An 11611-nucleotide genomic window follows, 5' to 3' on the forward strand; every position below is an offset into this window, starting at 1 on the left:
CGACATAGCTTTGGACATGAAGCCTCAACTTCCCAATCGAGGGAGTAACGGAAGCTTGATGTCCCTTGAAAGATGTGTCAGCCGTTACCATATCTCCCATCTCGAAAGCTTGAATACCCAACTTGGTGGCTAACTCCGCTGATATGAAGTTGTGAGTAGAGCCAGGGTCAAACAAGATGAAGGCATCAAGCTCTCTTACCTTACCCCAAGCATAGAAAAGTGATGATCCTTTGCAATGAGCATCCTCTTTTGGAGCTTCGATAGTGGAAGCCCTAGGAGTCTCATTGCAAGCATTCTTCTTGGGGCAAGAACGATAGCCATGTTCGTGCTCCCCACACTTGAAACACTTATGGTCCTTGCGAAAAGCTTCAAGCTCTCCAGGAGAGAGTTTGTTTTTGCCTTTGTAAACTCCCTTCTCCTTGGACGGATTGTTGTTGTTGTTGTTGTTGGAAGTGCCTTGGGAGAATTTTGAACATTGGTTTTCCCCTTTGCATCATTTTTGTCTTTGTTTTCCATGGGCTTGACATTCCGTCTAGCCCCTTGATGGAAATTGATGCGTGAAGCAACCATGGTGTGATGGATTACTTCGCTAATAGAACCAGGCCATTGAGAGTTGATGTATTTGGCCATCTCTTCAAGTAATCCTGTGTAGATTTTTCCATGTTTTTGGGACTTCGCCGTTGCCACGAAGGCTAGCCCACCATTGACGAGCTGATTTTTGAAAGTGCATAGATACATGGCATAGCTTGGAGGATTCTGTGAAGCCCTCATCTCCAAAGGCCGCATCAAATTGTTGGATGAAGGCCAACACTTTGTCGGTAGCACCAAAAGGTGCCATCATAGGTGAGAAAAGAGATACTCTTTCCTCCCTCCTTGAATTTATTTAGCTTTTGGGACCTTCGCCATGCAAGGTATGATTTGCAATGTCCTCCCCTCCTGTATTCTCTAGGAGAATAGCCATAGCTTTCATCGAAAGAGGAGAAGGGTGAAGAAGAAGGAGAAGAGGGTGACCTCTTCCTAACCCTTTTCTTTCTTTGTTTCCTCTCTTCTCTTTTGGAACGATGAGGAGAGAGACTGTGTGTTGATCTTTTTCTCTTGGGAGGAGTGGGCAATCGTCTAGACCGCCGTCTTCGTGGAGCCACATCTTCAGGGGAACTTAAAGTTTCATTGCTTTCTTCCTCTTTGGATTCCTCCTCTCGAATGGGAGAGAGTTTTCTTTTGGGGGTCTCTTCAAGAGGCCTCCTAAGCTCTCTCTCCTCTTGGAGAGGAAGGGAAATTCCATAAGCACAAAGTTGTTAACTTTGGCTTGCAAAGCAGGGTTCCCATAGCTTGCTGCAACCTAGTAATGAGATAATTCACAAACATGGGGACACCAGCATTAGCACCTTCATGTGCAAAATCAAAGCTATAAATGTTCATTCTACTCTCTTAATTATTATCAACCATGTTAACAAAATTTATGTATGTACTTAATGTATACTTTGGCAATTCAAAACCTTAGTTTCCACTCCTCTTAGCCTTTGAAAATCGGCTCTTAAGTATCTACACCCACGGCTCAAAGTGGTTAATTATAGAGAGTAGTGGAGTAGGTCTAACATAACAGAGTTGCCAAGAGCTAGCTCCTTTCGGACTTCTTATGGCTCAATAATGGTAAAGCTGTAGGCAAGTCTAAAAAGACGCCATTATTAAGTCCAAAGCTCCCGAGGTGTGCACCATATCCCACATAGTAGGCGCAACAAAACCAATAATAGATTCCATTTCCACTTACCCTAATATAATTAACAACATCAACCATTTATAGGCTACTTAAGGACCTCTTGATCTTCTTAAGCAAGAAAAGAGAAACCAAATGCTCTGATACCAATGTAATGGAATTGGTCTACTAACTTGAGAGGAGCGGAAATTAATGAGAGTAATTTTAAGAAATTACTTTGTGAGCATAGCGGGTGAACATTGTTGAAGATAACAACATCATCATAGCAATTAGTTAACTTGACATGAACAATACTTTTGCAAGAGAGAGAATTTAGAGAACAAGTCAATAGTTGCGGACCGGGTTTAAGTGGAGCAGGTTCCCCCTCCAATAGGCATTTGTATTATGATTTCTCCCATTAAGAGAGACTTGTTACAATACAATATTTGTGTTCCTTGTGACCTAGGTGATGAAATGAAGATGGAAAGCTTCATGCATCACAAGCATAACATAAACTTTGAAGAAAGCTTTAACTATCCCAAGCCTCAGTCCCAAGACCTCAAACACCTTTGAAGGTGGAGAGAGCTAGAAGGGAATGAGGGTAGGGAAGAGGAAGAAGAAACATTTCATAGGAGAAATAATTAGCTTTAACTATCCCAAGCCTCATTCCCAAGACCTCAAACACCTTTGAAGGTGGAGAGAGCTAGCAGGGAATGAGGGTAGGGAAGAGGAAGAAGAAACATCTCATAGGAGAAATAATTAGCTCCTCACTTATCATAACTCTTCTTGCTAGCATACATAATAGCATAGTAATGAAGATGGAGAAGATGGAAAGCTTAAGCATTGAAGCATGGCTCTTGGTTGGATTTGCACTCCATAGCCAAGAGTGTTGGTGTTGGCTCTCAACCTCTACTTGCTTGTAGAAGGAGAGGGAGCTCTTGCACTTTACACAATGCATAATGAGAGTGTGTGTGGCATAGTATACCCCCTAAGCAACCCCCTAGATTGCTTTGGTCGACCCCCCCTTGTAGCTCATGCTAGAAGCTCATTGGACCCCTCCAGGCCTAGCCAATCACAAGCAGGAGGCATTACAAGCAACAAGGGTAGACGCGAGACAAGTGTCCCCCTTTTCCCTTTGAGAGAGAGGACTTCATAAATGCAAAGACAATTAATTAAATCTCCTAAATTATCATTGGACCCCTTGGGTGGCCAACCAATACGCTTCAGGCACACCATGAAGGCAACATAAGGAGGAACTTGACAAGTGTCCCTTATGCTTTCTTTGTACGAAGTAGGCCTTGTGTGAGTGTGTGGGTGTTGTCTCTCATCCCCCCTCATGTAGGGCTCTCCCTCTCCTTGTAGGGATTAGATCTTTGACTTTTAACACCTCAAGCCCCTCAATCTTAGGCCCAGTTCCCACCACAAGCTTGGCTCTTAAGCACTTCAAGTTTGGGTTAGGTTCTCACCTCAAGTACATCCCTAACATCTCAAACATGTCAAGCACCTCAAGCATCTCAAGCACCTTAAGCTTGGGCCGGGTTCCCACCTCAAGCACCTCAAGCTTGAGCTAGGTTCCCACCTCAAGCTCAGCCCTAGCTTACCTAAGGTCAAAGGGATTTTACACTAACTATTGGAGATCTTCAATGAAGCTAACCCTAAGGTCTTATGCTGCATTGGTTAGCCTTGCTCTTTGATAGACCATCTCTCATTTGGGCCTCTTTACCATTGGCCCCGTGTTGAGATAGATCTATAAGCACATGTCTATATCTTAACCCTTGTTCCCATTTATTCTCCCACATTAAATAATCAGTTTAATATGAGAAAATCATTTGGGTTGGTTAGATATTAGATTTTATGACATGAGGTATCACGATCATCAATAAAGTGTACATAATTGTCATGTAATGCAGTGATTATGATTCCTAATGCCTGCTCGTCCTTGTTTTGATTTTGTGCACTCATAGCTCGTGTCAGTACTTGTGCATCAACAGTAGATGTCGGATCAGTGAGCATTGGCTTGACTACTCCCCACAACTGCTTTTTCATTAAGTAACTTTCAACTTGGTTTGCTAAGTATGAAAGCCCTCCCCGTTAAATTTCCCAAGCCCCTTCTCTTCCATTGTGCTAATAGAGGGGTCTTATCTTGGGAGACTCTCCTAGCCAGTGTTTACCTCTTTACACGAGCACAAATATCCCTTTGGAGATGATTGAAAAAATTTATTTGCAAGTTATTGTGCTTGCCTGCAAGATTTTGAAAGTTTTTAATGAGAGAGAGAGAGAGAGAGAGTAAGAGAAAATTCCTTTGAATTTTGTGAAGCTCCTCTTCACTGGGGTGTAGCCACTCTTCACAAAAAATGTCTTCTTTGATTGCTTGGAAAGCTCACCTTGAAGTTACCTTTGAGTAGCTTTGTTGTAGCTTTCAAATCCGATGGGTTTTCCTTTGAACTTGTGAGCCTTTTAAATGTTTTGAAGTGCGAAGCTTTTGCTTGGAGTGTGGTGTTAGGGCTTACCTCCCTAACGGTAACGCAGGGTAATTACACAGCAAAGTGCATACGACATGGCTTTACTACACGACAGAAAACTGTAGAACATCATGGACACAAATGAATTGTGTTGCATTACTTCTAACTGCCATGATGGCCAAGAAGTACATTGCACAGTTAAAGCAATCCTACTTAAACTAACCATCATAGGTGTAAAAACACCATTAGAGTTCAAAGGTCTAAACCTTGGTTACAAATAAAAAGTAAATAGACCACTAATGAAGCATCGGGGCCTAACACTTGGAAATATGAAGCTTTGATAGCATTTAGAAAATGTTGTCGAGGCTTCCCTTTTTTGTTGCAGGTGGGAAAGGGCTCCAAAAGAGGGCAAGGTTAAAGAAGTTTTTGCAACACCTATAAGAACTCCCCCCTTGGGGTTTTGGCGGTGCTCGGGGCCATGTGATGCGGGGCTCTGCTAGCTGGACAGAGCACTAGCACTCGGGGTCAGGACGAGATTCCGGGCATGCGCGGGCAATGGGTAGGCGCGAACGGCCATTCAGACTAGGTCCACCGTCGGATGGCAAAAGGGCAAGCAGGTGGCTGTTCGGACCCAACAGGCTTCTTTAATCTAGTTTGGCGCTTTGTTGTTTTCTGCCAATGGCCTCGTGGGGGTGTCCCATTTTTCTTGGGTGTGGACCTCCTCCTTAGAAAACCTTTGACTCCTATATTTAGGAGGTTCACACGGTTTCAACAAAGAAAAGGAAGCGTAGCTTTTAAAAAAAAAAAACATTTAATGCTCACCACACGCACACAAAATTAGGGTTCTTCTATAGCAATTCCAGAGAGTGAGGGTGTGCAAGGGAGCAAAATTAATCAAGATCTAGAATAGGAAAATGAAGTGTGATTTTAGCATGGGTAGGCTTGACGGGAAGCTCTTTAATGGGGCTACGCACACACACAAGTTGCACTAGTTGATGGCGCTTGCAATTAGAGTAATTATGTCGTAAAGAAAGCAAAAATGAACACAAAAGTGATTACTAATCTTCTCCCTAATCAAGCTAACCTAGCCATGGAGGGTAGTGGGCTCTTGGGTGTGCGAAGGACATGCCCACACATAGCTAGACTAGGGTTTATTAGCAAGAGGTGCAACTAATTATGTAAAACCCAATGGATCATAAATCAATAAATTCTAATCAATCTAATGGAGATGCTAATCACTAACACACTAATGCATAACGACAAGCCTGGATAGCATAACCTAAAGCTCTGATACCACTTGATGAGAATAAGATTGTGCTAGCTAGGGTGGATGAAAGATAAAAATCGTGCACACAAGTGAGTGTGTGTTGGCTAGATTATCACTCAAGCGAATTAGGTTCCAAGATCAATTAACTTAATCTCGTAAACACGATCTTGAGTATTTGCTAAGCCATCACAAGGTCACCATAAACAAGGGAGTACATGTAATGCAAAATAGACTCGGTTTATTCATTCATGAAATGAGCTTTAAGTAGCTCTACAATCTTGCACCATTGCATGTGGGATAATTCCTTCTCTTCACTCCTTGACTCATATTCTAGGACAAAGCTCACACTTTACATATACTAGCTCGAAAAAATAATAGAATACAAATATACTAAAGATGTGGTGTCTGGCTAGGTAGGCGCTCGTATGGTGAAATGGCCAAACAAATTTGCCACCCCTTGCCCTCAATTACTTTGCTAAAGGGAATTTTAACCCGTGAGGAGAGCACCAAAGTCATTCTCTATTTATGCTTATTGGCATGCTTAGTGTTTTTTTTTTTGTGAATTCCTACTTGTAGATTGAAGATAAATATAAATCTCACAAAAGTCGATGGAAAAAGTATCAGCAATAGCTACAGTGCCAGATAAACAAGATGTAGGTGTAGGAAGTGAATAACCATATACAACGTCAAAATTTGACTTACCAATACCAGAATGAGAGGTGGTACCATATGAAAAGTACAAAATATTTAGGTAGTCATCCCATTTCCATGGTTAAGCATGTGCATACGCTTTAAGTGAGTCAATAATAACATTTTTCCATTTGATTTCAAAGTTACTAAAACACCAATATATAATCAAAGAAGATAATGAAAAAATCATGGTGATTAATAAATTTTTTGTTCGTAACGTGTGTGAAAGTGACAATGAATTGGTGAGCTAAATGGCATACCAAGAAAATCATACTGCCATGTTTGTGTGGTAACTATAGTTTTGTAGACATCCTCTTGAATCCTCTTAACTTGATGGTATCTTGACTTAAGATCAATTTTACCAAAAACTATAGACCTTTTCAATTTGTTAAATAGGTCATCTATCCTATGAATAAGGAATTTGTTCTTGATAGTGATTTTCTTTAAAGTTCTATTGTCAATACAATACAATATAGAGATCAAAAAATTCCAAAAACAGTCAACATAATCTTGTACGCTTTCATTTTTACACTATCAAGCCAGATCCCATAGCCAATGCACCTTGGATTTGTATTGTGTATGTGAAAATTGTGGAAGGGCTCTTGAAATGTAGACCATGTACGTGGATGTTAACCATATTGTTTAATTGTATTCCACCATAATGCAACACTATTTGTGAGATGATTGGATGCACATTTAACTTTGACACATTCGGAGAAATTTTCATCATGAAAATAATCATGTATCTGACTTACCCATGCCAAAACTGTGTTGGCATCTTTGGTACCAAATAAATCCTTAAAGTTGAAGACTTTATTGTTAATTTTACTCTTTTTGGGTGTTGGAATAGTTTCAATGCATACAATATGCATTGATTTATCCTTCAGTTTGATCCATCACATGTGCTCATTAGCAAGACTTTGTTGCAAATTAATTAATTGTTCAATAATCGTGGATGCTTGCAGCAAGTGTGCCATGAATGCATCTAAAAGCATAAAACCTCCTCTAAGCTTTAATTACACACATGTTCCTCGTGACTTTTACCATCTCTCTCTCTCAAACTCATAAACAATCAAGATGTGACATGTCTTTCTACACACACACACACACACACACACACACACACACACACACACGCACGTAGATGTTTACAAGGAAGCGAGTAAGAAGATGGAAGAGGTGTAAGAGAACAAGATGAAAAACATATTGCCTGCAAAGAAAAGGTTAGAAAAGGAGATACGAGAATCACACAATCAATGGCTTGAATTTAGTTCGTAATTGCACTACACCCACTACATCTTGGGTGTCCAATATTTATTTTAAAGATTAGTGCCAAAAAATAGAGGCCCCTCTTTTTACATAAAGCTGCATATTCAACCAAATAGATGGTTCCCACTTATTGCAAGATATATCTAGCCTAGTACATACAAAATGAACCTATCTCGACTTTATTGAATGGGAATAAGATAATAATAATGAACGCTAAGCTAGTAAGGCTAAATATTTAATTGAGGTAATCAATTGTGTAACCTCCTTCTCAACTTCCAAAATTCCAATATACAAAAATATCAATCTCAAATTAGTTAACCACTAATTTATCAAGACAACAACATAGCAATTAAACATTACAAAGCCCAACTATCCCCTACTCATATTAACGTTAACCTCATGCAACATGAAAGTCGTGGAGGGTGGATTATATTATAACAAGAGTGGATGTTTTTCACCCTATCAAATGAGTCCCACCCTATCTTAACAAGTGTGGTTGCTTTTCACTCGATTAGGCGGATCCTCTAGCATGTTAGTCCCCCCCCCCCCAATGCACTTGTTCTCTATAGTCGGTAAGGCATCAACAATCACAATCCAAAACACTAGCACGAGCACTCACATAGTTCACGGCATAGACATTTAACAAACTAACTATCCAAAGCATGCACTGAGCCACTAAGCTTTTCTTGACACAATGACTCCCATGTCCACGATGGCATGCCATGAGGGATCCACAATAGATTCACATACTCCCTCTTAGGCACCCATAGTACCAAAACCAGCAAACCGGAAGGTCTCCTAGAGGCTCTCAAGTGAATTCCCACAATGACAGGTGTGGTTCTCACATAGATGGTGCTCTTGAATGAGCAAAAAATTAATTCAATTCCCCAAGTAAATGCCCAGAATGACGAGTATCGTTGCCACATAAACGGTACTCTTGAATGAGCAAAAATTTAGTTCAATTCCCACCAAACTACATTGTAGTTCTTGTCTCAACCAACCATTATATCGCATAAACTGAGGTCCCCCCTAGCCTTGCACTTTCCACAAGACAAATCTCAAAGAGAGCTTGAAAAGATTGAGGTTGCAGTAGCATCAAAACATGAAATCTTTGCAAGTGGCTAGGTAGTAATTTACATATGAGCAACTACAAGACTACAATAATCATGTGTGATGGGCTAGCTCTCGAACTATAGCCCAAGATGCTCTAAAAACCAACAGTGCCTCTGTCTTTGGCCATTTTTGTGATGCTCCGCATCCACAAGGAGAAATTCAGAGAGGATGCCAATTTTTTGGACAACATTATCACTCAAGTGGATTATTGGCATATGTTATCGACTTGGGTGTAGGCTATTGGGGAGAAATGTCCCGATTGTCAATGCTTTATTTGAAATACATGCCTGATATTGTGAATGGCAATGCTTTGATTGATATTAATGCTAAATGTTGCTAGCTTTGAGGGTATTGAGGAGATATGTTGTGTTTTGGATTGCTTTGGTTGATATGCATGCCAGATGTTGTGAATGGCAATGGTTTGGTCGATATGTAAGATGAATGGGGTACTCAATGATGCTTTGATTGATATGTATGCCATATGTTGGGCATAGCAATGTGTTGGTCGGTATGTATGCCGAATTATGCGTGCCTAATTCAGTGCAATTCAAAAGGTGTAGATAATGCTTGAGGAATTTGTTGTCTGAAATCTTGCCTCTTGGGGTACATTGACAACGTGATATGCCCAACATGGAAATGGCGCTCAAAAGGGCATATGGGCATCCTTTTCCACTCAATGGGTGGGAAATGTCAAAAAAAAAAAAAGCAATATGAAATTACAAGGGAGAACGAGGCAGGCAGCGAGCAGGAGGATGCGCCATGTTTGACGGGCTCATGCCAGGATATGGAGTGCTCAAATGAAGTGGGCAAAGAAACGTAAAATGATCACAAGGCCAAGGTGAATTGGTTCGGCACAAGCGGCATCAAATTTGAGGTACCTCAACCTTTGCCTACCATGTCAGCAGGCATTGTAAAGGCTTTTCAACGAGCAGGAGGATCATATTTCAGTGAGGGAAGATAGAGAGTTGGTGGGGGAGATCAAGGGGAGTTTTTTGTTTCTTGTAGGAGTTGAAGGGAGCTCATGTGCCACTCTGAGTAGTAGAAGAAGGAGCAGAAGGGGGAAAGCCCAACACAACGAGGAAGAAGAAAGGAGCTGCTCTCTCTCTCTCTCTCTCTCTCTCAAGTACAAGGGGAAGAGCATTCCAGACAATTCTAGAAGAGAAATCACGAAGGAGTTTAAAAAAAAGCGGTGTAAGTTAAGGGCAATTTTTTGTAGGAGTTTCGGTAAGAAAAAGCAATGAGGAGGAAGAAGAGTTTTTTTGACGTGTAGGTTTTCAAAAAGAAGCAGGGAAGTCTTGAAGAAGATGGTTCGGGGAGCTTTTCAAGAAGGGAGAAGAACTCGCTGTGCAAGCAAGAAAGTGGAGGTAATGAGCAACAAAGGAGAAAGGCAAAGGGGAAGCATAATTTCTCTTCCTCTCACTCTCAATCTCTTGTGAAATAAGTTTAAGAAGGAGATTTGTGGGGAGGCAAGAGGAAGTCAAAGGGGTTCCCTCTATCAAGCAATAAGAGGACAAAACAAACAAGTTTTAGAGCTGCTGAGCAGGAGAAGGGGATTACAAGCAATTGGTAGAAGTTGTTCTTTAGGTGCTTCAAAGTAATATAAGAGGGATCTTAACAAGCAATAGAGGGCAAGCAAAGAAAAACGAGCAAGAGGAGGAGCACGAGAAGAAAAGAAGAAGGTAAGTGCTAAAACAAAGTGAAAGGGTAAGGTGGGAAGAGGATGAGGACGCCCTCTCTCATCACTTCCCTCCCTTCTGCTCTTAGTTATGCAGAAGAAACTAGAACACAAAGCCGCATTTGCACGTAAATTTTGTATTTAGATTCCAAATTCATCAAGTGGTATCAATTTAAGAGTTTCCATGTATCTTTTGAGCCAATTTTCTTATGTTATGCGTCTTTCTCTCACCTTTTTTCCATAGCGAGCAGCCCGGTGCTGATGCGACTCACCTCGCGAACACATATCCCTCGACATCGTGAATTATTATAAATGAATGCATAAAATGGAGCACAAAGAGGACCCACAATCATGTGTAGAGCCAAATGGAGCACAGAGAGGACCCACAATCATGCATAGAGCCAAATGTTGCATATCAAAAACATCTCAAATCGTCAAACAGAAACATGCCCTTAAGAGGCGGTCCCAAATTCCTTCTGACATATTGCAAGGTCCCTCGTTGTGAGATCCTCACCATGTCGACACTGTCGAAGCATTATTAATGCATCGTTTAAATTATTTCGTACACACATGTGGCCCTACAGCTCGAGCCACTGAGGGAAGATTCTTATCTGAGAGTGTTCGTGCAATGTGCATCTCTCCTCTTCCTCTCTCTCTTCTCCCTCTTCTTTAGGAGTCCCTTTGGATGCCCTCAAGACCGCCTCAATAGGGAATAGTTTATGAAGTGGGAGGGTGGGATCAAGGGCACTGAACTCGGGCACATGCGATTTGTTAGATGGGGTGGGCCGTATCCAAATTTACCTTTTCGGTTCGAGTTTACTTTTGCTCATGATGGTTGTAATATATGTTTTTGTTTTGTTACAATGAGGAAGAACACACTTGGGCTAGCCTCACACGTGGGCTTGATGGTTAAGGCCCCTACTCCTCAAGCTAGTGTGACAGTTCAAATCCCGACTGGGGAAGTGAGGGCATGTCGAGATTAGGGCCCCATGTGGCTGGCCTCCCGAGATTAGTTTTGAAAAGTCTAAACTCGGGATCTCGAATTTAGTTTTAGTAGATCGATGGTCCAAATCGATCATCGTCGCCTTTCACTTGGGACCATTGATCCCATATTTAAGACCCCGTGGCACTTAAAGGGGAGGTTTGGGCTAGTTGGTTAGTGTGTGACGCTTGGAAGGGGGATGGTAGACATCAATAAAGGCGATGCGCCTAGGGCTGGAAAAATACATTTTTCCTAACCGAAGAAAATAAGGGCAAACTTGAAATTCTACCGGTTTTTAGGTCAAAATTTGAAGCTGTTGCCGGCTTTTACACTAAAACTTGTGTAAATTTACCGGTTTACTTCAAGTCAAGCTCAAAATCTAACCAGGATTTTATGATTTTAGCCGGTTAAAATACACTATACCCCGGTTCTGGGTGCGCCCATTTTGTCCGACCATCTT

The sequence above is a fragment of the Adiantum capillus-veneris genome, chromosome 6 (genome assembly GCF_014529385.1).
Source record: "Adiantum capillus-veneris isolate H3 chromosome 6, ASM1452938v2, whole genome shotgun sequence".
Classification (NCBI taxonomy): domain Eukaryota; kingdom Viridiplantae; phylum Streptophyta; class Polypodiopsida; order Polypodiales; family Pteridaceae; genus Adiantum; species Adiantum capillus-veneris.